Below are 24,987 nucleotides of genomic sequence, written 5' to 3'. Positions count from 1 at the left end.
GTGCAAGTCTCGGCAACACTCCATGCCTCGGTTTCCCTACCTGTCAGTCACCAGAATAGAAAGATTTACTGCAGGTTTTAATTGGCTTTACTTTTGAGCAGCCCTGCAATAACTACTCCCACCACAATAACAAGCCAGTGTGCGGTCTGGCCCTAAAGAGCAAGCCTACGACAACAGATTCTCCCCAGTAACAGACCAGCCTCCAGGAACAGGCCTACGAGAACAAATTAGTGCACCCAATCCCCAGGTAGACCCTCCAGGGACAAACTCACCACCACAACAAACAGGGCCACACGTGAGCAACAGCCTGTGTAGGGGAGGGAGGGAAATCTAGCCAGGCAGCGGATCTGATCTTCCAGCTTCCAAGGGTTTATTAGAAACACAAGTGAGCTGACCAGAAATACTCAGCGAGAGAATAAGAAATAGCACCATATAGCTTGGGGGGTGGCACCTTCTTCAACCAATCGCTGATGCCACAGGAGCCAGGAGAAGCCAGGCAGTAGAGACTGCCCTTCGCAGTTTATGCCCAGTGGAAACTGCAACCCCATGTGTCTGAAAAGCCCTTTGCCTTAGCAGCTGTGCAGAACCCTCCATGGTCCTGGGGTGTCACTTGGGCATGGGACCATTGCTATTCATCCTAATGAATGGGGGCCTCACTAGGATTCAGAGTTGATCCCCCAAACCACAGCAGACTTTGCCCCCCTCTTCCCTTGCCCCCACTGGGCGCCTTCCAATGAACCAGGAAGGGAAATGACTTAGTGCTAACACAAATCAGTGGGTTAAAGGTTAAAGCATCCACGAATCATAGCGGGTCCGAAGCCAGGTCTGTAAACAGGTGTCCTGGGAATACAGCCCATCACCGAGCCTGCACCCTGTATAAAAGCGCCCACAGCCTTCCACTCTGGGTGACAAAGGACAACAGCTGGACAAGAACAAAGGGCAGGCAAGTCTTTGTGAGAGAAGAGCACAGCAACAGGCTGCATCTGAACCGGACACAGCAGCTGCCTCCAGGAGACACCTAGAAACCCAAAGGCTTGGAGACAGCTCCACAGGGAGCTGCTGCCCCAGCCCTGCCAGCCCCAGCCCAGCCCAGCTTTGGCCCAGTTGGCTGCTCCGCTGTGGGGAGCTGGGCTGACGCCAGGCACTGTTGGGTGGATGGATGCCAAGAGGCTTCTGCAGCTTCGAATCACTTTCCCAAGGGGTTTGCAAGGGCAGGATCCACCTCCCATGAACAGAGCAGCCAGTATGTGCCGTTAATCAGGGGCTTTCTATAGCCTGCAGCAGCCCGGGGGACATGCTGAGACATGGTCCAACGGGAACCTGCCAGAGGGACCTGGGGACAGGTCCAAAGAGACAAGGCTGGGGAAGTGGGTAAAGATCTGGGGAAAGCACTCAGCAGGGAGCATGCAGGGGGTGGGGGCCATATGGGGGACACACACTCTGCAGGAATTGTGCTAGAGGAAGAATCCAGGCTCAGGATCTGAAAGGAGCATACCAGGGGAGGTGGGAGGATGTGGGATTACAGTCTGAAGGGAGTTTGCTGAGCTGAAGCCCCGCTGCAAACCTCTTCTACTGGGAAAAGGCGATCAAGCTCTTGACATTCCTGTACCCAGGCCCTGAGCTCCAGAGCAGCCCCTCTCCTGAGTTATCTGTACACAAACAGCACCTGGGAGCCTAGCAGCATTGCCAACCCCTTGCATTCAAACATCAAGAGTTGGGCCCCCCCAAAATAACAAGACCGCCTTCCAAATCATGAGATTTGAACAATAACCCATCTCGGACTCTGTTTATTCCCCTTCTGGAGCCAGAGACACGAACAGGTCACATTTCCCAGCTTTTTTCCACAACCAGGAGGGTGGGGGACTGGCCTGTTTTTTTAATAGAAGAAAAGATTTCCCCATAGTCCCCTGACTCCTGGAGCTGGGGCTTTCAGAAAAGCCCCAAGCAATGTAAGAGTGGTGGTAAAACTGAGAGCAGGAGATGCTGAGTTCTGGCTACATTCTAGAAGGGAACCTCTCTTCTCCACCCTCCCATGAATCCCGGGCTTACTGGTGCAAGGTTCACCAAGCCCAGCTCCTGGGAAAAAAGGCACTGAGGAAAGGAGGCTGGGGAGCTGAGGTGCAGATGCAGATCTAACCTCCTCCGAGTGGTATGCGCTTAGCAGCCTGGCACATCTGCAGTCAAACACCGCCTCGCTCCTTGATTTCCTGCTAAAACGCTCTGGGGAGTTTCATTCTGGAACATCCTATCTAGCCGGTCCCTTCTCGGGTAGCAGAGTCCCAGCATCTGGGTTCCAAACAACAACCCCCACAATCGGGTCTTTGGCCCCTCTTTCCTAGGCTTGGGTCCTTCAAAACCTGACTAAATCAGCTGCATCAACTCCAGCATCTTCAGACCCAGCAGGCTCAAAACCTTAGTGCCCCCTGGCTTCTGATTTCATCCTCACAACAAGAAGCTCCTCTCCTGATGTTGTTAGTTCCTTGCTCCTCCCTAGGACCTGCTGCGGGGGCTGTCTTCCCTCTGCAGCCTTACTCTTGCTTCTTGAGTCCCCGCTGGCCTCTGCAACAGAGAGGAAACCCCTGGGTATGCGGTGTCCCTCTCCAGCTACTCTGGGTCCCCTTCGAATAACTTCACCTTACCTGACACACCCCATCCAGAGCCTAGCTACTCCCTTTAGCCCCTTCCTAAGTCCACCCCTTCCTTCCCAGGCCTCCCCTGGGGGGTGAACAGTCACAGGGGGCTGGACCAGCCCCATCTCTTCAAAGGGCAAGCCGCCCCTTGACAGTGAGGGAGATTTTCAAAGACCCAGGCCTGAATGGGTTTTTTCTGTTTGTCGTTAAAAAGCTTAGGATGGATGGTGCTTGCCCTCCCTGGTTTTGCTGGAGGTCTCTTTGGAGAACTAGAGAAGCAGACTGGGGATCTAAGACCTTACCTGTGACTCTCTGGGTCAGGTTTCTCAGTTACAGCAATAGATGTTAACAGAAAACAATGGGGCTTCTGTTCTTATGCTGTTCACATGTTCAGTTCTGTTCTCAGGTACATCCTGTTGGTATCAGTGGGACTGCGCCCACATGAGCAAATTCTTTGAATATGGGTGTGTCTAGATGAGGGACATTTGCACCAGGGCCAACTCTAGTTCAGACACACTGTGTGGGTGCAAAGCAGCTCTGACATTGGTCTATTTTCCGAGGTGACACTGGTGCAAATTGCATATTCTAGACAAGTCATGATGAAATTTCCCTTCTAGACAAGACTTAGTTCTCCCATGAGTGCAGGGGACTGGACTAGCTGACCTCTCGCGGTCCCTTCCACTCCTGCGATTCTATGATTCCCTCCCTGCTCGGTGCCTGTGTTGTGAACATCTCACCAGTTCTCCAGTCAGCGAAAGAGTCTGCCAGGAAATCCAGAGCAGAAAAAGCCTGCATTTGTAACATAAAACACAAGCTGATTAAAAGTAAACCAAACTTCTCTGGAACTTTCAGCTCAGGTAATGCACCATAAAGGAACAAATCAGGGTGGGCCCCCATGCTCAGGGCCCTTTCATGGGTCACCTTTAAGGTGAGGTCAGCCAAAGCCAAGCTCGGAAGCAGCGGGTTGATCTCAGAGGGGATGGATCTGACCTGGGGTAACCCTGCTGGCTTGGCCAGGATCTCCACTTGGCATTGCCAGGCTGCCCAAGCGAAAGGAACAAACAGCGTTTATAAAACCCATACACACAAAAAGAAATGATGTCTAAGGAGTTTGCTTCCCTTCTCAGTTCCAGCACATTAATATGAGACTCACATCAAGGCCAAGAGACTGAACCCTGGCAGGGGATCAAACCTCAGCTCCCAACCGCCTGGGGACAGATCCTCATTGTCACTACATCAGTGTCAATCTGGAGTAACCCCCTGGAAGCCGATGCAGCTACACCAGTGGACCCGAGATCAGAATCCAGCCCTGAGCTGGAGTTGGGCAAGGCTGTGCGTGTAATGCACCCACTCTGTCCTCCCCCTCCCCCAGCCCCTCAGGAAGGGCAACAAAGAAAGAGCTGTTGTTACGCAAGAGACATAAAACTTTTCTAAAAGAAACAGATCCAAGCAGGGAGAGAAAGGAGCCTTGAGAGGGGAACAATCTTCCAATTCAGGCCGAGCCCAGGCAGCTCCTCTGTTAATAATATTAACAGCCCTCCAGCCCTCACCTCATGCCCCCGCTACGCCCACCCTCGGGCCTAGATCCGGATGTCGGCGGAGCTGGACGGCGGAGCAGCAACACAGGATGCTGGGTGCAAAGGGAGAGGCTGCTCTGGCCCCGGCAAACAATGCTTTTCCAGCCCACTCCTTCATTCAAGCACTGTAGCCACTGGACGGTTGAAATCCTGGCTCCCAGGCCAGATACACAAAGGGACAGTCCATGATGCAGGTGCTTGGTAAACAGCCTCCCGACAGCTGGGTCAGGGGTGGGGAAAGGACTGAGCCAACGAAAGCCTGGAGACGAATGGAACTCCCGCCCCTGCCCCCCGCCCCCCGCCCCAGACTTGGACACCTCCTGCCAGTCTGCCCATTGCCTGCAAGCACTAGATCTGCAGCACCAAGGAACGAAGGGCCAAGGTTTGCCCGTCTCGCAGCTCAGTGGTGACATTATAAATGAAGGTGCCAAAAGGCCCATCCCGCTTATTGTCGGGTCAGTAATGTACATGTCAAAACGCACCCGGCAGGAGGGCAAGGACAGATGCTTACAGAGGGCTTTGATTCCCGTATTCCATTATGTATCTTTATAACTAGAGATGGACACCACCCTCCCTGCTCAGGGACCATTCAGATATGGATCAGACCTACAGGGCAGGGACCTGTCCCTGGTTATTCGCCTGCTGCAGCCTGACCCCTGTTTCCTCAGCACTGTGTTCCTTCCCAACGCTGCTCACACGCCCCCATGATCGCACTGGGCAAGGGGTATATGTGGGGCATGCACATGGGTGTTGGACCAGGGGGCATGCATGGGACCCTGGACTATGGGTGGGGTGCTGGACCCAGGAGGCACCTGCAGAGCCTTGGAATAATGGGTGGGCTTGCTGGGCCCTGCGGGAGCACACAGCAATGCAGGGCCCACAATTCCCACGACCGCCAGCTGGAAAAAGAAATGGAAGGAGGCTGAGCTACTGTTATATTCCCCCTGCCGCCCTTCAATCCGAACACTGCTCATGTTGCCTATTGTAGGGCTGGTCATGGGAGAACTAGGACCAGCACCCCTGACTCTTGTCATTTTTGATTGAAAGGAATAAAGTGAATGGCAAGGCTTTTAATAGACAGACCTAACCAAGTAAGTGGGGTCACATGTATGGGGCCCGCCCAGGCTGTCTGGGGGTTAATAGCTCTGTAGGACACTGACTCCACTGTAGGATCACTCGTGACTCCACTGAATCCTCATGTCATTTACTAATCAGCTGCTGATCACATGCACGAACCATCCTGGAGAACCTCAGCCTGTGGCCATAGCAAGATCATCACTAATGTATTTTTCATGGCAATGAACAGTGTCAACTGGAGGCACAGTGCCATGCCCCTTGGGTGGGGGGGGAACAGGACACTGGCCCCTTTAAGTGAAAAATCGCAGCGATAAAAAGTGATCTGTGAGTGGCTGGGGAGGTCAGTTTCCCTGTCTTCTCTCCCCCCCAGGCACATACTGCTAAAAGCTGAATCTCCCTCTCCCGCTCCACCCCTGTTAACAGCAGGCCTGAGGGAGGTGCTGATGGGATAGGGATTCAGCAGATCTCCCCCATCAGTTCCAGGCCAGCTTCACTCCCTCCTCCCAGCCTGAGTCACAAGCCCTGAGATGTGGCTTCCACTAGCCCGCCTGTCTGAGGCCAAGGGGGAGGTCTCTTCTCACCTACCCAGCCCTCTGGGCAATGAGTCTTCACACTGTCATCCACCCACTCAGTCCTGGCGCAGCACAGCAGAGGAGGGCAGTATCCCTTCTCAAAGGGATTGCAAAGGATCCAGAGGTGAGCCACAAAGATGATCAAAGGGGTGGAATGCAAGCCCTATGAGCAAAGGCTGCAGGAACTGGGTACATTTAGTTTGGAAAAGAGGAGATTGAGCAGGGACATGAGAGTGGTCTTCAAATACTGGAAAGGCTGCCAAGCTGGGGAAAAGTTGTCCTCTCTTGCTGCCGAGAGCGGGACAAGAGGCGATGGGGTCAAACCACAGCAGAGCAGATTTAGATTAAATCTCCAGAAAAGCTGCCTGTCAGAACAGCAGGACAATGGGACAGACGCCTCGGGAGTTAGTGGAAGCTCCTTCACTGGAGGGTTTCAAAAGGAGGCTGGAGCCCTCTGTCTGGGGTGGGTTAGACACAACAACTCCTGCATCTTGGCAGGGGTTAGACTTGCGGCCCCTCCTAACCCTGTGGTTCTACGATTCTATTGTTTGTGAGCCCTTGAGTGGCGCTCACTATGTTCTAGATTTGAGGGTGAGAGCCGCTGAGCCTGGCCTGGTTCCGTGCAGTTAGTAAACAAGCCGTGCCTTGACACGGCCAGCGGGTCAGCCCCCAGGAGGGAGAGCATGGAGGGCGCATGGAGCGATTGGCACTTCTAGGTGGGTCAATGTTCATGTGAGTGGTTGCCAAAATGAAGAAGGAATGAATGATCACACATGATCACAGCACTATGTGCCTTCCTAGGACCTCTGAGCTCCACAATCCACAAGGCCGGTAAATGGCATTATCCCCATTAGGAGGGGGAAACTGAGGCACCAGGCAAATCATGAGCTGCAGGACATAGGTACAAGCCCAGTGAAATCAATGGACCTGCCTACACCCAGGCTACTGTAGGTTGTTATTTTTATTACAGTAGGGCCTACAGGCTCCTACAAAGACTGGGTCCCGTTATGCTGGATGCTGTGCGGACACATCACAGGAGACAGGCCTTGCCTCCAAGCGCTTACGCTCGAAATAGACAAGACAAAGGATGGGAGGAGGAACTGAAGTCTTGCACAGAGACAAAATGGGAGAACAGGGGACCGAACTCAGGAGTCCTGACTCCTACTGACGCGCCCTAATGACCAGACACCACTCCTTTCCCTGAGCGGGGATTGGAAGCCAGGAGTCGAGAAGCCCCTCCACTGCTCTAACCCTTCGACAGCGCTCCCATGCCGCACAGCCCTCAGAAATCCTGGGTGGGCTCACACAAATGCTGCCTCCCGCTAAAACACACACATCCAGCCAGGCTAACAGAGCCAGATACAGTGGACAGCACCCTGGGTGATCACCCTGGGGCCCCTCCTAGGCCTCAGGGTGCACAGGGTGGGGCATTTGTATTGGAGCAGGGAGTCAGCACCCCACTCTGCCTGGATTTACTAAACCCAACACTAGAGCCAAGTACCCCTCGTCTTCTCTGCTACCTGGCAACACAACGCCACCCTAGGCTTTGGATAGGCCAGGCCATAGAAGACAATGCGAGCAGGGGAGCGGAGAGGTGATGGTTGGCATGGGAACAGCGGGGAAGTCCTGGAGGAGATTTAGCCAAGCTGCTGGAGGCGTAGTGGGATTGCCAGAGCCAGGGGGTCTGCTAGGAGCAAATCGATGATTGTTACAGCAGAGTGCTTGGTCCCCAGCCCAGAGACACCTTCCAGGCAGTGGGGATTCGGAGTCAGGGTGGAAGAGGGTTGGAATTCCAGATAGGGAGGCACTGGGACAGCCCTTTGGGGAGGGGATTGCGAAGCTTGGGGAAAGAAACAATGTTTGGAAGCAGAGAGCAGGTTGGATTATCATCATCGATTACGTATATTATGGTAGCACCAAGGAGCTCCGGTCATGGATCAGGATCACAATGTGCTAGGTGCTGTACATTATTTACTAGGTGTATTACTAGGGGAGCACGTAGAAGGGCCAGGTATGGGTCAGGTCCCCATTGTACTAGGTGCTGTACGGACCCAGAACACAATGGGAGTCCCTGCCCTAAGGAGCTTGCAGTTGAAGGTAATCCAGTCCCATCCTCATTGCTCTGCTATTTAAGTCTCTTTACTGCCACCATGGCAAGGAGCCTGATTGACACCCTTGGAAATTGCATCTCTCCAAGCTCAGAGCAGGCACAGCTTGGACTGTCTTCCCCATACACTGACCAGCCACTGTGTTTGACCTGGAATGGCTCCTCCTAGGAGCGAGGAGGATTAAGTCTCCGTGAGCTACTTGATGGGTGGTTTCTCTGCTAAGCAACAAGGCCAGTTACGAGGCACCATGAAGTGGACAGAACATTTCTTCCTGTCCCCAGCCAGTAACCAACTGTTGCCCTGAAGCATGTGGGTTAATTGGCAGCCACAGTTATCTTTACCTTAATTAATTATTACTCACTTAAAATTTGTACAGTGCTTGGAAAACGCAAACACCATAAACCAGATGCTGCACTCAGTGACACTAGTGTAACTCCATAATCATCATCATCCCTACCTCCTAAATAGCACTTTCCATGCATAGATTTCAAAGGCGCTATCATTATCCCCATTTTACAGAGGGGGAAACTGAGGCAGAGAGTGGTGCCAGGACTTGCCCAAGGTCACCAGCAGGCCAGTGGCAGAGCCAGGAATAGAAGCCAGGGTTCAACACCACTGAGTCTGCTGCTTTACTCCTGCTTTACTGTTGTGTGAGTGATGGCAGGCGCTAGCCCCGTAAGTACCACGGTCCAGCTCCTCAAACACATTTAAGTGCCTAACTCTCATTGATTTCAATGGGAGTTAAGTGCCTAAATCTCTTGGAAGAACTCTTGGGTCCTACTGTGATTCTGTACTCCTCTGATGTAACTTCAGGTGCTGTCCTTACCCTTTGGAGTGTCTAATCTTTCAACTCAGCAACATTCTGCAGCAGGGAATAGCACAGGTTAACGGTCTGACAGAATGGCTTTGTTGCCTAAGATGTTGGAGACCAGTTTGTGTGTGGCAGATCCGTCCTGTCCAGGCTTGAACCAATGGAACCAAAAGCATCAGCCCCACTACATGAGCTTAAAGAGGTCCTGGTATTAGCTGCCTATTGTCGTCCTACAATGGGCCTTGGCTAGTAGTGGGAGAAAGCTACAGTGGGTACAAGGCTCAGTTAAGTTAAATGGCAATCAGTAACCAACAGGAGCTCTCAGTAATCACAGCATTAATATTCTCTTTCCTGGCCATTGGCCACTACACAGGGACCCTGTTATGTTCTGAACCCACTTTCAAAAAATCTTGCTTCATGGGTTGATTCAGCTCACGGAGAAAGTGGTGTCAGCCTGTGGGAGCTGGGGCCGGGGCCATGTAATAAAGGCACCAAGAGCGCGCCCGGGTAGCCAGGCTCCAAGGGAGAGCGGGGCTGGAACAGCCAGGCAGGGAATCAGGCACACTCACAGCACTGTATAGGGGCCCAAGCTGAAAGAGCAGGAGGCTGTGGGGAGTGGGTGTTGTAGGTCAGGATTGAGGGGCATGGGGAGACATGTGTGAGGCCCAACATTGGAAAATTAGGGGGAACCGCAGGCCTGCACTGAAGGGCATTAGCAAAGACATATTGGAAAGCTCAGGTCTGGAAAAACAGGGCGGCTGTGGGTCAGGACTGAGGGGCACCAGGAGATCTGAGTGTTGGGGAGGAGCCCAGGGCTGGAATAACCTGGGGTCTTCACGTTGGCATTAGCAGGACATCTGCAGAGCTGGGTGGAATCCAGGCATGGAACAGCAGAGGGGCGTTGTGGGTCAAGACTGAGGGGCATCAGCACAGGTGTGAGAAGACGCTCACAATGCCTGCTTCTAGCTAGTGATCTGTACCCCGCAAGCCATTCTCACCCATGCTTGGGGTCCATGCAGAATGGGATTGTGTGGTGTGTAAGTAACCACATGCTGTATCATTCCTGGGAGCCTGCTGCACAGGATTATGCTAGGCAATCTCAGCTTTCATTCTGAACCCCAACCAGCCAACCAACCCTAAGGCTTCAAAATGTGACTGGAGGGCAACCAGTGGTGCGATGCCTGCTGAGTCTGCAGCCAGCATGGGACAATGAGTGAGCTGTCCAGATGCGCCCAGGAAAATCAATAGGAAGATCTCACCAGTAACCCAGAGGAATGAACTGGCTTGTTCAAATCAGCGGGTGTTGATTCTGAAATGTAATGATGTTAATGCAAATGTCACCATCAGTAACTATTTCACTGCTGTTATTTTAGCAGAAACATCCAACTAATGACCATCTCCAGCCCCGTGGGTTGCAGAGGCAGATATGGGGGTTGTATGGGGTATGGAGTAAAGTAGGGCAGCTAGTTTCTGACATGGGTTGCTGGAGGTGAGATATGAGGAATACAAGGCCCAGCACCATTTTAAGTCACCTCCACCCCTGCCAGAAGGTGGTCCAAAACGGGGAGGCACTATCATGGGAGATTTCAGAGGAACAGCCGTGTTCGTCTGTATTCGCAAAAAGAAAAGGAGTACTTGTGGCACCTTAGAGACTAACCAATTTATTTGAGCATGAGCTTTCGTGAGCTACGATGGTGGCCTCACATGGTACATTTCCAAAGTGCCTTTCATAGCACAGAATCCCAAAGCTTTTTATAGTTTATTTATCCAATGGAATGCAGCTATGTCTGGGGTGAAGCAACAGCCAACTAACACATGGCCCATCAGTGGGAGAAGGGAAAAATTTAACAAATACAGGGCAAACACCTGCCAAGGGCCTTATCCTGGACTGCCATGGGATTTTTAATTTTAATAACTCAGCACTTCTATAGAGAGTGCCTTCCATTGTGATTATTTATTTCTCTGACAAAAGAGCTTAGAAGAGATGCATAGTGAGAGACAGCGGCTCTCCTAGAACTCTTAACAGTCTGAGGATTTCAAAATAGCTACATCCAGCAATACCACTGTGAGGTCAGTAAGGGATATATAGTACTCAGAGCACCCACCTCTAGAGGGAAACACAGCAGCTGTTTAGGACAGGAAGTGGAGAATACCAGACCTAGTGGAAACTGCAGGGGAAATTTCATGAGGCAGGCTGCCATTTCCTGAGTTGGAGATACTAGCTCTTCTAAAGATGCCATGATTGATCACAGGACCCCCCCAGTTTTATATCTCATCTGAAGACAGCACCCCACTGCCAGCTCAATACTGAGCCAGCAGAAGCATCAACTCCCAGAGGTCCCCCCTTCAAATACTGAACAAGCCCAGGTCTGTTTGGATTGATTAGCCATGATCACAGCTTCCCTTCCAGATACAGTGGAAAGATGCGGAAAGCAGCTCTGACAAAATATGATCAGGGAGGGAGGCCAGGTCGAGGCTGGAGGACCCAGCTGGTCTTTTCCTACCTCCACGGTCTGTCATTCCAACATCTATGGCAAACTTCTGCAGAAATACTCCCCCTTTATTGTGTAGATAGGGTGGAAGGGTTATATTTGTACCAGTAAATGTTGGTAACCATCCATTTCACCAGACACGCACAAACCAATGGGAAAAAAAAACCCATTTCCATCCACAATAATTGCAATTTACAGACAGGCAAAATAAAAAAAAGGCTGCTTGAGAACTTATTCGAGTTTGATTTAAGGATATTTACTTTGTCTATTTTGACCTGTGGTGTGGCTATTTGTGTTTTCATCATCATAAAGCTTTTACTTTTTGAACCTCAATGTCGACCGTCAATAAATAATTATCTGACCCCCACAATTTTCTCCACAACTTGTGAAAATTTAAACTGATACAAAAATTAAAAAGCTTCAAAATACATTGATATTATCCATCAAAATGATAAAACCAACAGAAATCAAATTCTGCTATGCCTATGCAGAGAGCACCTCTGTATATTTAACATCATGGAAGATTAGGGTTGGAAGGGACCTCAGGAGGTATCTAGTCCAATCCCCTGCTCAAAGCAGGACCAATCCCCAACTAAATCATCCCAGCCAGGGCTTTGTCAAGCCAGGCCTTAAACACCTCTAAGGATGGAGATTCCACCACCTCCCTAGGTAACGCATTCCAGTGTTTCACCACCCTCCTACTGAAAAAGTTTTTCCTAATATCCAACCTAGACCTCCCCCACTGCAACTTGAGACCACGGCTCCTTGTTCTGTCATCTGCTACCACTGAGAACAGCCGAGCTCCATCCCCTTTGGACCCCCCTTCAGGTAGTTGAAGGCTGTTATCAAATCCCCCCTCACTCTTCTCTTATGCAGACTACATAATCAGTGTCCTAACATCTTGAAAAGAACCTCTAGGTTTTTTTTAAAAAGGATCCCCTCACATCCCAGCCTAGAAGTAGCCAGATTCAGGTGCAGGATGACATGACACAGTGACATAAAAGAACAGTTGCCTCCCCAAAGGTGGAGGCTAACTGACCAGAAATAACCACCAAACCAAACGACGCCTGACAAGGCCCCGTACATCCTAGTCCCTTGCATGCCCCTGGGCAGAAGGTCGATAAACCCAGGCTATTTCAGACCCAGGTGGGCAGGGATGGGAAAGCCGGGGGCTGCCTAGGGAGAGCCCTGCCAGTAATTTTGTCAGCGTGACTTGCACCCCAGAGGGTGAACTGCTCGGCCCTGCCAGCTTCCCCGAAAGTCAACAGGGATTGACAGACACTCAGCACCTTGCACAGTCGGGCTCTCCGCTCCTACACACTGGGCAACAGGCTGACAGTGCTGCGGGGCACTGGGTCAGCAGGTGTGGGCTGAGGTGACATAGGGCTCTGCCTGTGCCCAGCCCTCAGCTGCCCCCTTTAACAGGGTCCTCGCCCCACTCGGGCACGCAGGCCGGGCAAGGGCTTATCTGCACGCGTGGTCACCACCAGGCCAGCTTCAGGCTGGCTTGGCTCAGCGGGGTTCGCAGCCACCCACCAGGGCCCCTCCACAGGTGCCTGGCAGCCATTCACCGGCTGCACCAAAGGAAGCTGCACCCTAGGCCTCCAGGGGAGATTCAGCGGCAAGCCGCAGAGCTAAGGGCTCTTGGACAATGGCTCCCCCGTCGCCAGCCACCAGTGCTGGCAGCAGGGGCCGGCCACGGGGAGGCAGATGGAGTCCAGGTGGATCAGGGTCTCTCCCTCCTGTCACTTTAAAGCAGGGGTCAGAGGCGGGCGAAGTCCTCCGGCTCCCCTGAAGGATTTGGGGCGGTGGGAGCGGGGCCGGGCCGGGTGTCACAGACCTGCGGGGGGCCGGAGGGAAGAGGCGGACCCCGGCAGCGGGGTGGGGATGGGGCGAGCCTGGCCCCTCCCGGCACCGGGTGGACACCCCTCGGGAGGCAGGTGCCGGGCGCTGCCCCCGGGGAAGCTCCCGGTTCCGCTCTGCCGGCCACGTCCCGGCCGGGGCGCAGGAGCAAGCGCGGAGCGCAGCGGGGACCGGCCCGGCGCCCCTGCCCCTGCCCGCGCCGGGCTCCGGCCAGCCCCGCTGCAGCGCGCCCGGGCGGGGCTGGCTGCGGGTAGCGCGGAGCCGCGGCTCGGGGCCGGGGCAGCCCGGGGGGGTCGCGGCTTTGCAGCCGCGGGAGGGACAGAGGCGGGGCGCAGCGGAGCGTAGCCAGGGACCGGAGCGTGGCCCGCGGGGTCGCTCTCACCTCGGCCCGGGCCCGGCCGGCTGCCGGGCGGGGGAATCAAAGGCCTTCGGCTGTCGGCTCCCAGCCCCCGGCCAGCCCCGCCGCCGAGCGCCCGCGGCGTGTGACCGCACCCGGGGGGGGAGGTGTGGGGCGGGGGGAGGGGGAGGGTGTGTGTGTGTGTGTGGAGAGGTGTATGTGGGGGGAGGGATGTACAGAGGTGGGGGAGGGTTTGTGCAGAAGTGTATGTGGGGGAGGGGAAGGGGGTGTGGGGGTGTACGTGGGTGGGGGGAAGGGGTGGGTGTACAGAGGTGTGGGGGGAGGGGGGTATGTAGAGGTGTATGTGGTAGGAGAGGAAGGGGGTGTCTGGGGGGAGGGGAAGGGTGGGGGGTGTACAGAGGCGTAGGGGGAGGGGAAGGGGGTGTCTGGGGGGCATACAGAGGTGTGGGGGGAGGCGAAGGGGTGTGTGTGTGCAGAGGTGTGGGGAAAAGGGGTGTGTTCAGAGGTGTATGTGGGGGAAGGGGAAAAGTGTGGGTGGGTGTACAGAGGTGTGGGGGAGGGGAAGGGGTGTGCAGAGGTGTATGTGGGGGAGGGGAAGGGGGTGTGCAGAGGTATGGGGGGTGTACAGAGGTGTGGGGGAGGGGAAGGGGTGTGTGTGTGCAGAGGTGTGGGGGGGTGTGTGTGTAGAGGTGGGGGGAAAAGGGGTGTGTTCAGAGGTGTATGTGGGGGAAGGGGAAAAGTGTGGGTGGGTGTACAGAGGTGTGGGGGAGGGGAAGGGGTGTGCAGAGGTATGGGGGGTGTACAGAGGTGTGGGGGAGGGGAAGGGGTGTGTGCAGAGGTAGGTGTGGGGGAGGGGAAGGGGTGTGTGCAGAGGTAGGTGTGGGGGAGGGGAAGGGGTGTGTGCAGAGGTGTATGTGGGGGAGGGGAAGGGTGTGTGCAGAGGTGTGGAGGGTGTACAGAGGTGTTGGGGGAGGGGAAGGGGGTGTGCAGAGGTGTATGTGGGGGAGGGGAAGGGGGTGTGCAGAGGTATGGGGGGTGTACAGAGGTGTGGGGGAGGGGAAGGGGTGTGTGCAGAGGTAGGTGTGGGGGAGGGGAAGGGGTGTGTGCAGAGGTAGGTGTGGGGGAGGGGAAGGGGTGTGTGCAGAGGTGTATGTGGGGGAGGGGAAGGGTGTGTGCAGAGGTGTGGAGGGTGTACAGAGGTGTGGGGGAGGGGAAGGGGTGTGCAGAGGTGTATGTGGGGGAGGGGAAGGGGGTGTGCAGAGGTATGGGGGGTGTACAGAGGTGTGGGGGAGGGGAAGGGGTGTGTGTGTGCAGAGGTGTGGGGGGGTGTGTGTGTAGAGGTGGGGGGAAAAGGGGTGTGTTCAGAGGTGTATGTGGGGGAAGGGGAAAAGTGTGGGTGGGTGTACAGAGGTGTGGGGGAGGGGAAGGGGTGTGCAGAGGTATGGGGGGTGTACAGAGGTGTGGGGGAGGGGAAGGGGTGTGTGCAGAGGTAGGTGTGGGGGAGGGGAAGGGGTGTGTGCAGAGGTAGGTGTGGGGGAGGGGAAGGGGTGTGTGCAGAGGTGTATGTGGGGGAGGGGAAGGGTGTGTGCAGAGGTGTGGAGGGTGTACAGAGGTGTTGGGGGAGGGGAAGGGGGTGTGCAGAGGTGTATGTGGGGGAGGGGAAGGGTGTGTGCAGAGGTGTGGGGGGTGTACAGAGGTGTGGGGGAGGGGAAGGGGTGTGTGCAGAGGTGTATGTGGGGGAGGGGAAGGGTGTGTGCAGAGGTGTGGGGGGTGTACAGAGGTGTGGGGGAGGGGAAGGGGTGTGTGCAGAGGTGTATGTGGGGGAGGGGAAGGGTGTGTGCAGAGGTGTGGGGGGTGTACAGAGGTGTGGGGGGAGGGGAAGGGGGTGTGCAGAGGTGTATGTGGGGGGAGGGGTGCCTGTTGCTCTTAGCAGCTTCATCAGGGACAGGGCTAACATCCGCAGCAGCCGGGCATGCCCTGCCTTACAGCCCCGACCCCCGCCAGCCAGCGTGGTAAGGCAGCCCACAGGGAGGGCTGGGCATACAGCAGGGGGTGGCTTTGCGCATGCGGAGCACGGGGGGATTTACGGCCACCTGCCGGGGTAATTTCCTCTGGACAGTGACATGTTGTCTACGCTCCGTTCCTTGTCCCTACCCCCAGGTTTGGACACCCGAGCGCAGGAATGCACGCCTGCCCTGTGCGCTAATGGCCACGCGGCTCGCAGACACGGCTAGGGCAACACCCAGTGGCACTAGCCTCCTCAGCGGGTGTAGCCTTGACACACTTCCCCCTCCGCATACACCATGGTACCTTTGTTTGCCTGGATGGAGCCCAGTGAGACCTGCAGGGGCCCTGTACAGAGGCTGTTAGCTACTCAGGACACTCCAGGCACAGGTGAGCTGAGACCTGATGGCCAAGCTAGCTGGACCGGCCTTTCCAGCCATACACCACGGCCTGCGAGGGGCTGGCCTTCCTCTGGGCACCTCCTGCTGATTGCTGTGCGAGAGCAAGAGTGGTAGCAATCACCAGGGATACATGTACAGCGTCGTGCCCATGCAGCAGTCTTCCTTGCAAGAGGCTCAGGACTTTGCCAGACTATCACCTTGCTGTGTGGGCTTAGGCGAGTCCTGGCCTTTGTCTGTGCCTCGGTTTCTCCATCTGTAACATGGGGATCATGCTGACGGTGCTCCCAGCTTTTTCATGGGAATGAATTAGTTATAGCCTGATTTTAAGAGATGCTGCCTCCCATGGGGGTCTGTGGGAGCTACCGCTGCCCAGCACTGCTCAGGACGAGTGCTCTGTGCTGCTGCGTGGAAGACGGATCTTCTCAGTTGGCTCAAAGTGCCAGAAAATTCACCCAGACCAAGATTCTTCTCAGTTCAGACAGCATCCAAGCAACTCATGGCTCTGATAAGGGGCCTCTCCTGGCCTGTATATGCAGCAGTGTTGATGAGCAAGGAATTATGCTAATTGGGAGGGATAACTCAGGGTTGTGAGTTTAATCCTTGAGGGGGCCATTTAGAGATCTGGGGTAAAAATTGGGGATTGGTCCTGCTTTGAGCAGGGGGTTGGACTTGATGACCTCCTGAGGTCCCTTCCAACCCTGATAGTCTATGATTCTCATGCTCAAATAAATTGGTTAGTCTCTAAGGTGCCACAAGTACTCCTTTTCTTTTTGCGAATACAGACTAACACGGCTGTTACTCTGAAACCTATGATATGATTCTATGCCCTCTTTGTCTCTGCCCAGGGTGGGCCTGAGAGGTAAGTGGGTCAGGGAATGTCCCTGTGACAGGTTCGCTGCTTGAGGCTGGAACAATTCCCAGCTGGTGACAGAGGTCTGAGGACACGCTAGTATGGGTGGTAGTGATTACAGGTGTTTTTGGCTAGCCTTGAGGGCACTTTAACAGCATTACAACCACACAGCTCAAAATCCTATCATCCCCCACTGAAATGCAGCCACCTCTGGGGCAAGATGTGACAGCTGTTTAACAAGGCACAGCACCACTGAACAACACTTGGAAGTAAGACGTGAAGGCAAATATTGCATTCAGCTGACACTGCAGGGGCAGTTTGGGGAGGGAGAATGCCATGACCAGAGCTGGGGTTTGGCCCAGACAACTCTGGCTCCAGGGAGAGGCCATGGGACATTTGTTGGCTGGATGCTCCTGCCTTATCTTTTTGTGTCCTCTGAAAACCAGAGAGACACTCTGCCCTAGGAGCTGACTCAGTGGGAAGAGCCCCTCCTATGGAGCCACTGCTTGCTACAGCCCTCAGCTATCCCTTTTAAAACTAGAGTGGACATGGCCCTAAAAAAGGGGCTAGAGAGGACAATCCTGGATTACCAGCAAGATGCTCTAATTGCATTTGGTCACCTCTAACTTCTAGCAAGGCTGGCCTCCCCTCCAAGCACTGATCCAGCCTAAGCCATGGAAAGCTTGCATGAGCTAGTAGGTTGGGGATTCGAATGCACACTCTTGCTCTAAGGCAAAGTGCCCTGGGATCTGAGGACCATGTGGTCAGGACCTGGTCTCTCCCAAAAGCTGGCTGCTGCCTGAATGGTCCAGGGAAAAAGCCCTCAACTCCTGCCAACCCATGCAACGCTACACCCAGAACCTTGGGCTGGGGCAAGAGAAGAAAATCCCACTTCACAGCAGCCAAGCCAGCTGCCGGCACCAACCTCCCTTCTGATCTTACAAACTCAGTGGAGGAATAGCCTCCCCAGGTTCTGCTCAAGAAGTAAAAATGATCCCCTACAATATGGAGAAAGGACAGACCATGATTCTTATTGGGAAGTGTTTATCTACACACACAAGCCCCGTAAGAGAAGCAACTGGCACTTGGCGTGTTGGGGTAGTGGTTGCCAGCCATCCCCCTTCCTTCATCCAGGCCCCAGCATCACATAGGGCTTTGATCTTGCATCTGCCGGCAGGCCTGCAGCAGCCAGATTGTGGGATGGCTGCCTAGCAGAAGAGAGTGATCCCCTGAGGCTAGGCCCCCTGTACAACAGGCTCAAACCCTGAGGCAGAGCCACCGCTTCCTCTACCTCCAACTCAATCCCTGGCCCTGGCCCTTTCTCCAGCTCTGGGGGTTATTGTGGCTGCCTCAGAGGCAGGTAACAGCAGGATGAAGGCGCTCCCAGGAGCTGAGGGTCAGTCTGGTTTAGCCAGACTTACCCAAGAGTTTGGGAATATATGTGCCAGCTGGCACATGGTGGATGTGTGTGTGTGTAAATGGGAGGCGGTATCACCTGGATTGAGGGTGAGGAAGGAGTGTGTGAGGGGTGGGGGATTGTGCAAAGGGATGCATGACTAGTATAGGGAGACACTTGCGGTGGAGTCATGTCTGGGAGGGTGAGCAGAGAAGCACAAGTGAGTGACTGAGGGGTGCGTGCCAGGGATGAGCAAGATGGGGTACCAAGGTGTGGCAGGGGAATACGAGCATACAAGAGAGCATATGGGCATGTGGTTGGGTGGAGGGAAGGCATGTGGGAGGGAGCGAGTCCCATAATCGGGTTCCTCAGTTCTAGCTAATAACTGCCCAGTATCAAACCTCTCATTCCTGAGCAAGCTCCAAGACTCTAGCCAAAGGTTAGCTTCAATTAGATGAGCTTGTAGTTAACATCTAGACCCAGCAATACCTCTGTTCATGCCACTTTAATGGCATTGATGGATGATCTGTCAGTGGATGGAGGGTAGACAGACATCCATTCTCATCCTCTTGGACCTCTCTGCAGCATTCAGTGCTGTCGACCGTGGGATACGGCTGTCTGAGCTGAGAGAAGTGGGAGGGGTCAAGGGGAATTGTGCTAAGATGCCTTAAGTCCTTCCTGGATGAACGCACCTAGTGAATGGTGATGGGACACTGCACCTCACCCCTAGACTTCTCCCTTGTGCACTCCCACAAGGATCAAGCCCAGTCCAGTGCTTGTCATAGTCTACCCCCAGCTCTAGGCGAGCTAGTCAGATGACATGGACTCAAATGCCAGCAATATGCAGACGACGCACAGCTCCACTTATCTGTCCTCACCTATGATCATGCCACTCCCAGTGCTTGGATGAGATCAGCTCAAGGACGAAGTACAGCTGGTGGAAGCTGAACCTGAGCAAGCCGGAGGGGACGCCGGTGGGCAGAGGAGAGCATTTTGAGGAGTTTGCAGCCATGGTGCCATCTCCTTTGGATGAAGGGTTATGCCAACAGCTGGCCAGTTCATTCCATAGTTAGGCATATGCTTGGATTCTTTGCTGATGCTAAGCTCTCAGACACCAGCCTCCACAAGAAATTCTGTCTCTCATCTACGGCTGGCTAGGAGGCTTCATCCCACCCTGACTGAAGAGGAGCAGTCGTCAGTCTACTCTCACTTTTGTCACATCTCAGCCAGACTACAGCGTGATACACCTGGGCATGAAGCCGTCGGCGCTTGGGAAACTCCAACTTGTACAGAATGCTGCAGTGCATCTCCTCAGCAGCACAGGCTAACCATGGGCACATCACACCCGTCCTCCACTGGCTTCCCACAGATCTTCTAGTCACATTCAAGGTCTCAGTCCTTACCTTCAGGACACACAATAGCCTGGGCCCAGAGGATCTATAGGATCCCTAAAGCTCCAGGACAAACACTGGTCAACAGCTTTGCTCCTCTGACCCAATGAAATGATCTACCATAAGGGTAACACTTGTCCATGCAGAAGACAGAACTTTCTCAGGGGCTGACCCAGACTGTAGAAGGAACGCCCCTGGGAACTGAGGGCCACCGCAAACCTCACCACTTTCCCCTCCAAGTGCAAGGTGCATTTCTTTGACCTTGCCTTATACAATGATGATTTAACTGGGAATTGGTCCTGCTTTGAGCAGGGGGTTGGACTAGATGACCTTCTGGGGTCCCTTCCAACCCTTATAGTCTATGATTCTATGAACATAAATACAGAGCAACAGGTGTATTTAAAGACACCCTACCACAACAAGGCACTCCCCTGCACCTGCTCCCTGAAGTAGGTGAGGACACAAACATCACGTGACTGATGTTAATCATGTTGCTTAATGCGTGACTGTGGGGTGGTCAGATACTGTGGGGATGAGTACAGGATAAGAACCTACCTAGAACAGAGATAGTTAGGGAGACAATAAACACCTTACCATACTTCATGGATCAAGGGGTCCCCAGCTAGAGAGAGCAGGGACTCTGCAAAGCTCTGCCTGGACTGGGGGCTCCAGTGAGATCTTTAACTGCCCCAAAAGCACGGGTTGTGCTTCTGTTGCCCACCGGGAGAGCTGTGCTGGATTGAGGGCAGCTGGCTCCTGGGAACACGCCTATGCTTGTAGCACAGGGACCAGTCTGGGAATGGCACAGAGATGGGGCAAGCAGAGTTATCCTGGGAAGCAGATGGTGCTAAGGCCTCTGGCAGTTCATGAGATTTCTGCTTATACCACAATCACTCAGAGACCTTTCCTGAGAGCTGCCAAGGCTTTGTCACAGGACACAGAGATTTGGCAGTGACATATAACACACACTCATCTCGCAAGTCGATCTCCAGAATCTGCCCTCTGGTTTCACTGGGTCCATCCAGTGTCTGAAGAGAAGGAACAGCCCAAGGACTCACCGTTTCCCCAGGTGGGATAAGCACAGATCTCATGGCTGCTTTTCAGGAGGCTCCTTTGCTGGACAGTTCCCCAGTGACAGAGCAGAAACAGAAGACTCAAACTCATCCCTAACTCTCTGAGCTGGAGAGGTTTCAGAGGAACAGCCGTGTTAGTCTGTATTCGCAAAAAGAAAAGGAGTACTTGTGGCACCTTAGAGACTAACCAATTTATTTGAGCATGAGCTTTCCTGAGCCACAGCTCACTTCATCAGATGTTTACCGTGGAAACTGCAGCAGACTTTATATACACACAGAAATCATGAAACAATACCTCCTCCCACCCCACTGTCCTGCTGGTAATAGCTTATCTAAAGTGATCAACAGGTGGGCCATTTCCAGCACAAATCCAGGTTTTCTCACCCTCCACCCCCCCCCCCCCCCACAAATTCACTCTCCTGCTGGTGCTAGCCCATCCAAAGTGACAACTCTTTACATAATCAAGTCGGGCTATTTCCTGCATAGATCAAGGTTTTCTCACATCCCCCCCACCCCACTCTCCAGCAGGAGAGTGAGTTTGTGTGTGTATGGGGGTGGGGGGGATGTGAGAAAACCTTGATCTATGCAGGAAATAGCCCGACTTGATTATGTAAAGAGTTGTCACTTTGGATGGGCTAGCACCAGCAGGAGAGTGAATTTGTGGAGGGGGGTGGAGGGTGAGAAAACCTGGATTTGTGCTGGAAATGGCCCACCTGTTGATCACTTTAGATAAGCTATTACCAGCAGGACAGTGGGGTGGGAGGAGGTATTGTTTCATGATTTCTGTGTGTATATAAAGTCTGCTGCAGTTTCCACGGTAAACATCTGATGAAGTGAGCTGTGGCTCACGAAAGCTCATGCTCAAATAAATTGGTTAGTCTCTAAGGTGCCACAAGTACTCCTTTTCTTTGAGCTGGAGAGGTACTTCGAGGATGGGCAAGACCCATTAAATCTCTCTCACACCTCTGCTATGGTTATCCCCCCTCCCATCATACAGAAGGGTAAACTGAGGCATGGAGTGGGAGAGTGACTTGCCACAAGACCCCAAGGAAGGAAACCCAAATCTCCACAGTCCCAGGTCTCTGATAGTCACAAAAGCCCCATTCCTCTCCAATGAATCTTGATGATTTCTTCAAAAATTGTTTGGTGGACCAGGATTAGGGGACATAGAGTTAAATGCAGAGGGCCTATGGGTTTGATCCCAAGCTCACTGAAGTGAATGCAAAGATTCACATTGATTGCAGCAGGCTTTGGATAGGGCCCTGTGTGTACACAAGGAAACAAAATGGTTGTTATACAGAGATGCTGATTAGTTGGTGGGGGTTGGGGAGCCAAGCAACCAGCACATGGAGAGCACAAACTGGACCCCTATATGACTTGCAATAAGTTAAAGAGGGTTTAGTCAGTTTCTATGTTTGGGGAGGGATTCCCCACTGAAAATGCTATTTAGTTTAATTTTATTCTAGTCTGGCATGGAGCTGGGAGAGCTCCTGATTCCTCTAGCATAAAAAAAAGGAAAAGAAAATTAAAAACTTTAAATATATATATATGGGAGCCGACACTCTGCTGCCATAATGCTTGGGTTTCTCAAGGGAGCCTAAATGAGTTAGGGTGCCCAAATCCCACTGGAATCAATAGGAGTTGGGTGCTGTCATAAATATAAAGGGAAAGGTAACCACCTTTCTGTATACAGTGCTATAAAACCCCTCCTAGCCAGAAGCAACATCTGGTTACCTGTAAAGGGTTAAGAAGCTCAGCTAACCTGGCTGGCACCTGACCCAAAGGACCAATAAGAGAACAAGATACTTTCAAATCTTGTGGGGGGTGGGGGGGGGAAAGGCTTTTGTTTTGTGCTCTTTGTTTACGTGTTTGTTCTCTCCTGGGACTGAGAGAGGCCAGACAGAAATCCATCTTCTCCAACCCATCCTGATCCAAGTCTCCAAAATTGCAACCAGGATAGGTAAGCCAGGCAAGGTGGATTCGTTTATCTTTTGTTTTACGTGAATTTTCCCTGTGTTAAGAGGGAGGTTTATTCCTGTTTTCTGTAACTTTAAGGTTTTGCCCAGAGGGGGGATCCTCTGTGTTTTGAATCTGAATACCCTGTAAAGTATTTTCCATCCTGATATTACAGAGGTGATTTTTTCCTTTTTTTTTTTAAATAAAATCATTCTTTTAAGAACCTGATTGATTTTTCCATTGTTCCAAGATCCAGGGGTTTGGGTCTTTGATGATTTTGTAACCAATTGGTTAGGATATTATTCTCAAGCCTCCCCAGGAAAGGGGGGGCGTAGGGCTTGGGGGGATATTTGACGGGGAAGACGTCTCCAGGTGGTCTCTTTCCCTGTTCTTTGTTTAAAACACTTGGTGGTGGCAGTGTACCATTCAAGGACAAGGCAAAGTTTGTACCTTGGGGAAGATTTTAACCTAAGCTGGTAAGAATAAGCTTAGGGGGTCTTTCATGCGGGTCCCCACTTCTGTACCCTATAGTTCAGAGTGGGAAAGGAACCCTGACAGGTTCCTAAATCCTATGGCAGCCTTAGAAAAATCCTGGCTGAGGATCCCCAGCCTCCCTCTAACCCTGCATTGTTATACAGCTGTATTGATCTGAAATGGAGCAGCATTGTTATCCTCATTCTCCACAGGAGGAAACTGAGGCACATGGAGCAGAAGTGACTGGCCCAGTCACTGAGCAAAAGGGCAGGTCTCTGCTCCCCCACCCCTGCTCTAGCCCTTGTGCTGTAGGAGATTTCAGCAATGGACTCACCGCAGGAGAGCGAGTTCTGTGTTGCAAAGGAAACGTGTGACAACTGGCCATGAGGAGTTTGCCTTGGGTAGTCTGCATCCCTGCTGGACTGTGCGTATTTTCCAAACACACAGGGAGCAGCTCAGATTTACCATTATTGAACCGAGGAGGCAAGGACAAGGAGCTCAATCTCTGGCCTCTGTTCAGATTGCCCCAAAGGGGCAGCTATGGATAGGCATCTGCATCCCTCTGGGCTGTCCCAAGACCCCCAAACTCATTCCACTGAGGCTAGCAAGCAGGCCTCAGAAGGGAATAATGGTCACCACTGGCATGGGCTGGATTCAGAGCAGGGACTCACAGGAGATCAGCTCCAAACTTCTTCTCACATTGGTCATAGAAGCAAACCCAAGAACTTCTCAGCTGCACTGTGAAACCCATCTCAGGCCCAGTGGACAGGGAGGAATATTCACTAGATCACAGGCCAATGTTCACACCACCCTTCCAGGCAACAGAAGACATGATCCCTCCCCAGAACACTGACACGAGCAGGGGCCCTGGGTTCTGTTCCCAGCTCGGCCGCCAACTCCCTGGGTGACCTTGGGCCCTCCGTTTTCAAGAATCTCATCCGATTTTGAGCGCTTTGATTTTTAAGTGCTCAGTTAAGGCAAGCTAGGCCTGATTTTCAGAGGCACCGTGCCCCCGTTGACTTCAGTGAGGGATCTAGCTAGCTCCTGGTGGAAGGGCCTTATCTGAACAGCACTTTAGGATCCGCCGTGCAGAGCACAGAGCCGCTTATGGCTCCTGTTTCTGAAAAATGCCACCCGGCGGGCGCCTCCCCCCTTTCCCCAGCTTCTCTGAGCCTGCAGAGCTGCTCAGATAGCAGCAGCAAGGGAGACAGAGCCTATTTAAATCCTCCCTCCTCTGCTGGGGATGAACTTAGAGTCCCGCTCAGACCCCTTTTCTCGCTTGTGAACAGACAAAGCAATCCATCTGGAGCTCTCCGTGTGAGCCTGGTCTGTTCTGCTCTGCATGGCTCCAGCCCGAAGTGCTCCTGGCTCTCAGGGAATCCTGCTCGTGAGGGCCCCTGCCTCTGAAGTGAGCCCAGGGCCATTGCCAACCCTCAGTCAACAGCTCTGCCTTAGAAGCAAAGGGCAGATTTAGCAACACAGTTCTTTCAGCTACAGCCTGACACTGGGAACGCTGGGAAGTATGGGAGCCCAGGGCTGAAATGCCGCAGTCTGAATAGGTGTCCTTGCCCCGAAGGAGTGAATTCTTCCACGTCCAACCGCTGCACTCCACAGTGGTATTATTTTCCCTGGTCAACACCTGCAGCTCCAGCACCCGGGAGCTTGCCCCTCCTGCCTGGCGGGGAAATGCCTGTTCTCTGTGTTGCTGCTGGCTTGAGGGACCCTGTCAACTGCTTTCATGCTACTGTCAGGTCTTTCCTCAAAAGGCCGCTGAACACTACTGATCTTGGTGATTCCTAGCCACCTCTAAGTCTCTCTTTCCAGGAAAGTTCACGGAGAAGGTGCTGATGAGCCAACTCTGACACACAGAGCCTCTGACACACTCCATATCTTCCCTACCCCACCAACTGGTCAGGTTTAAGATTAGGATATGGCCCAGCAATTGCATTAGTGT

At 53.3% G+C, this 24,987-nt stretch overlaps 1 protein-coding gene across 5 annotated transcripts in view; it reads right to left on the bottom strand.

The window, feature by feature from the left end:
* Positions 1 to 24,987, bottom strand: part of NAV1 (neuron navigator 1) — a 308,029-nt gene that overhangs the window by 246,892 nt on the left and 36,150 nt on the right. Inside the window, exon 1 of one of the 5 annotated variants that reach the window (XM_075121953.1) lies at positions 13,513 to 13,579. The exons of the other annotated variants lie outside the window; for them this stretch is intronic. The gene's annotated coding sequence lies outside the window, so the exon portion shown is untranslated. Of the gene's footprint in view, positions 1 to 13,512; positions 13,580 to 24,987 lie in introns of those variants that run through there. 5 annotated transcript variants of the gene reach the window in all.

The sequence above is a fragment of the Caretta caretta genome, chromosome 21 (assembly GCF_965140235.1).
Source record: "Caretta caretta isolate rCarCar2 chromosome 21, rCarCar1.hap1, whole genome shotgun sequence".
NCBI classification, from domain to species: domain Eukaryota; kingdom Metazoa; phylum Chordata; order Testudines; family Cheloniidae; genus Caretta; species Caretta caretta.
Note: the sequence above shows the minus strand (reverse complement) of the source record. Positions and strands in the feature narration are given on the sequence as shown.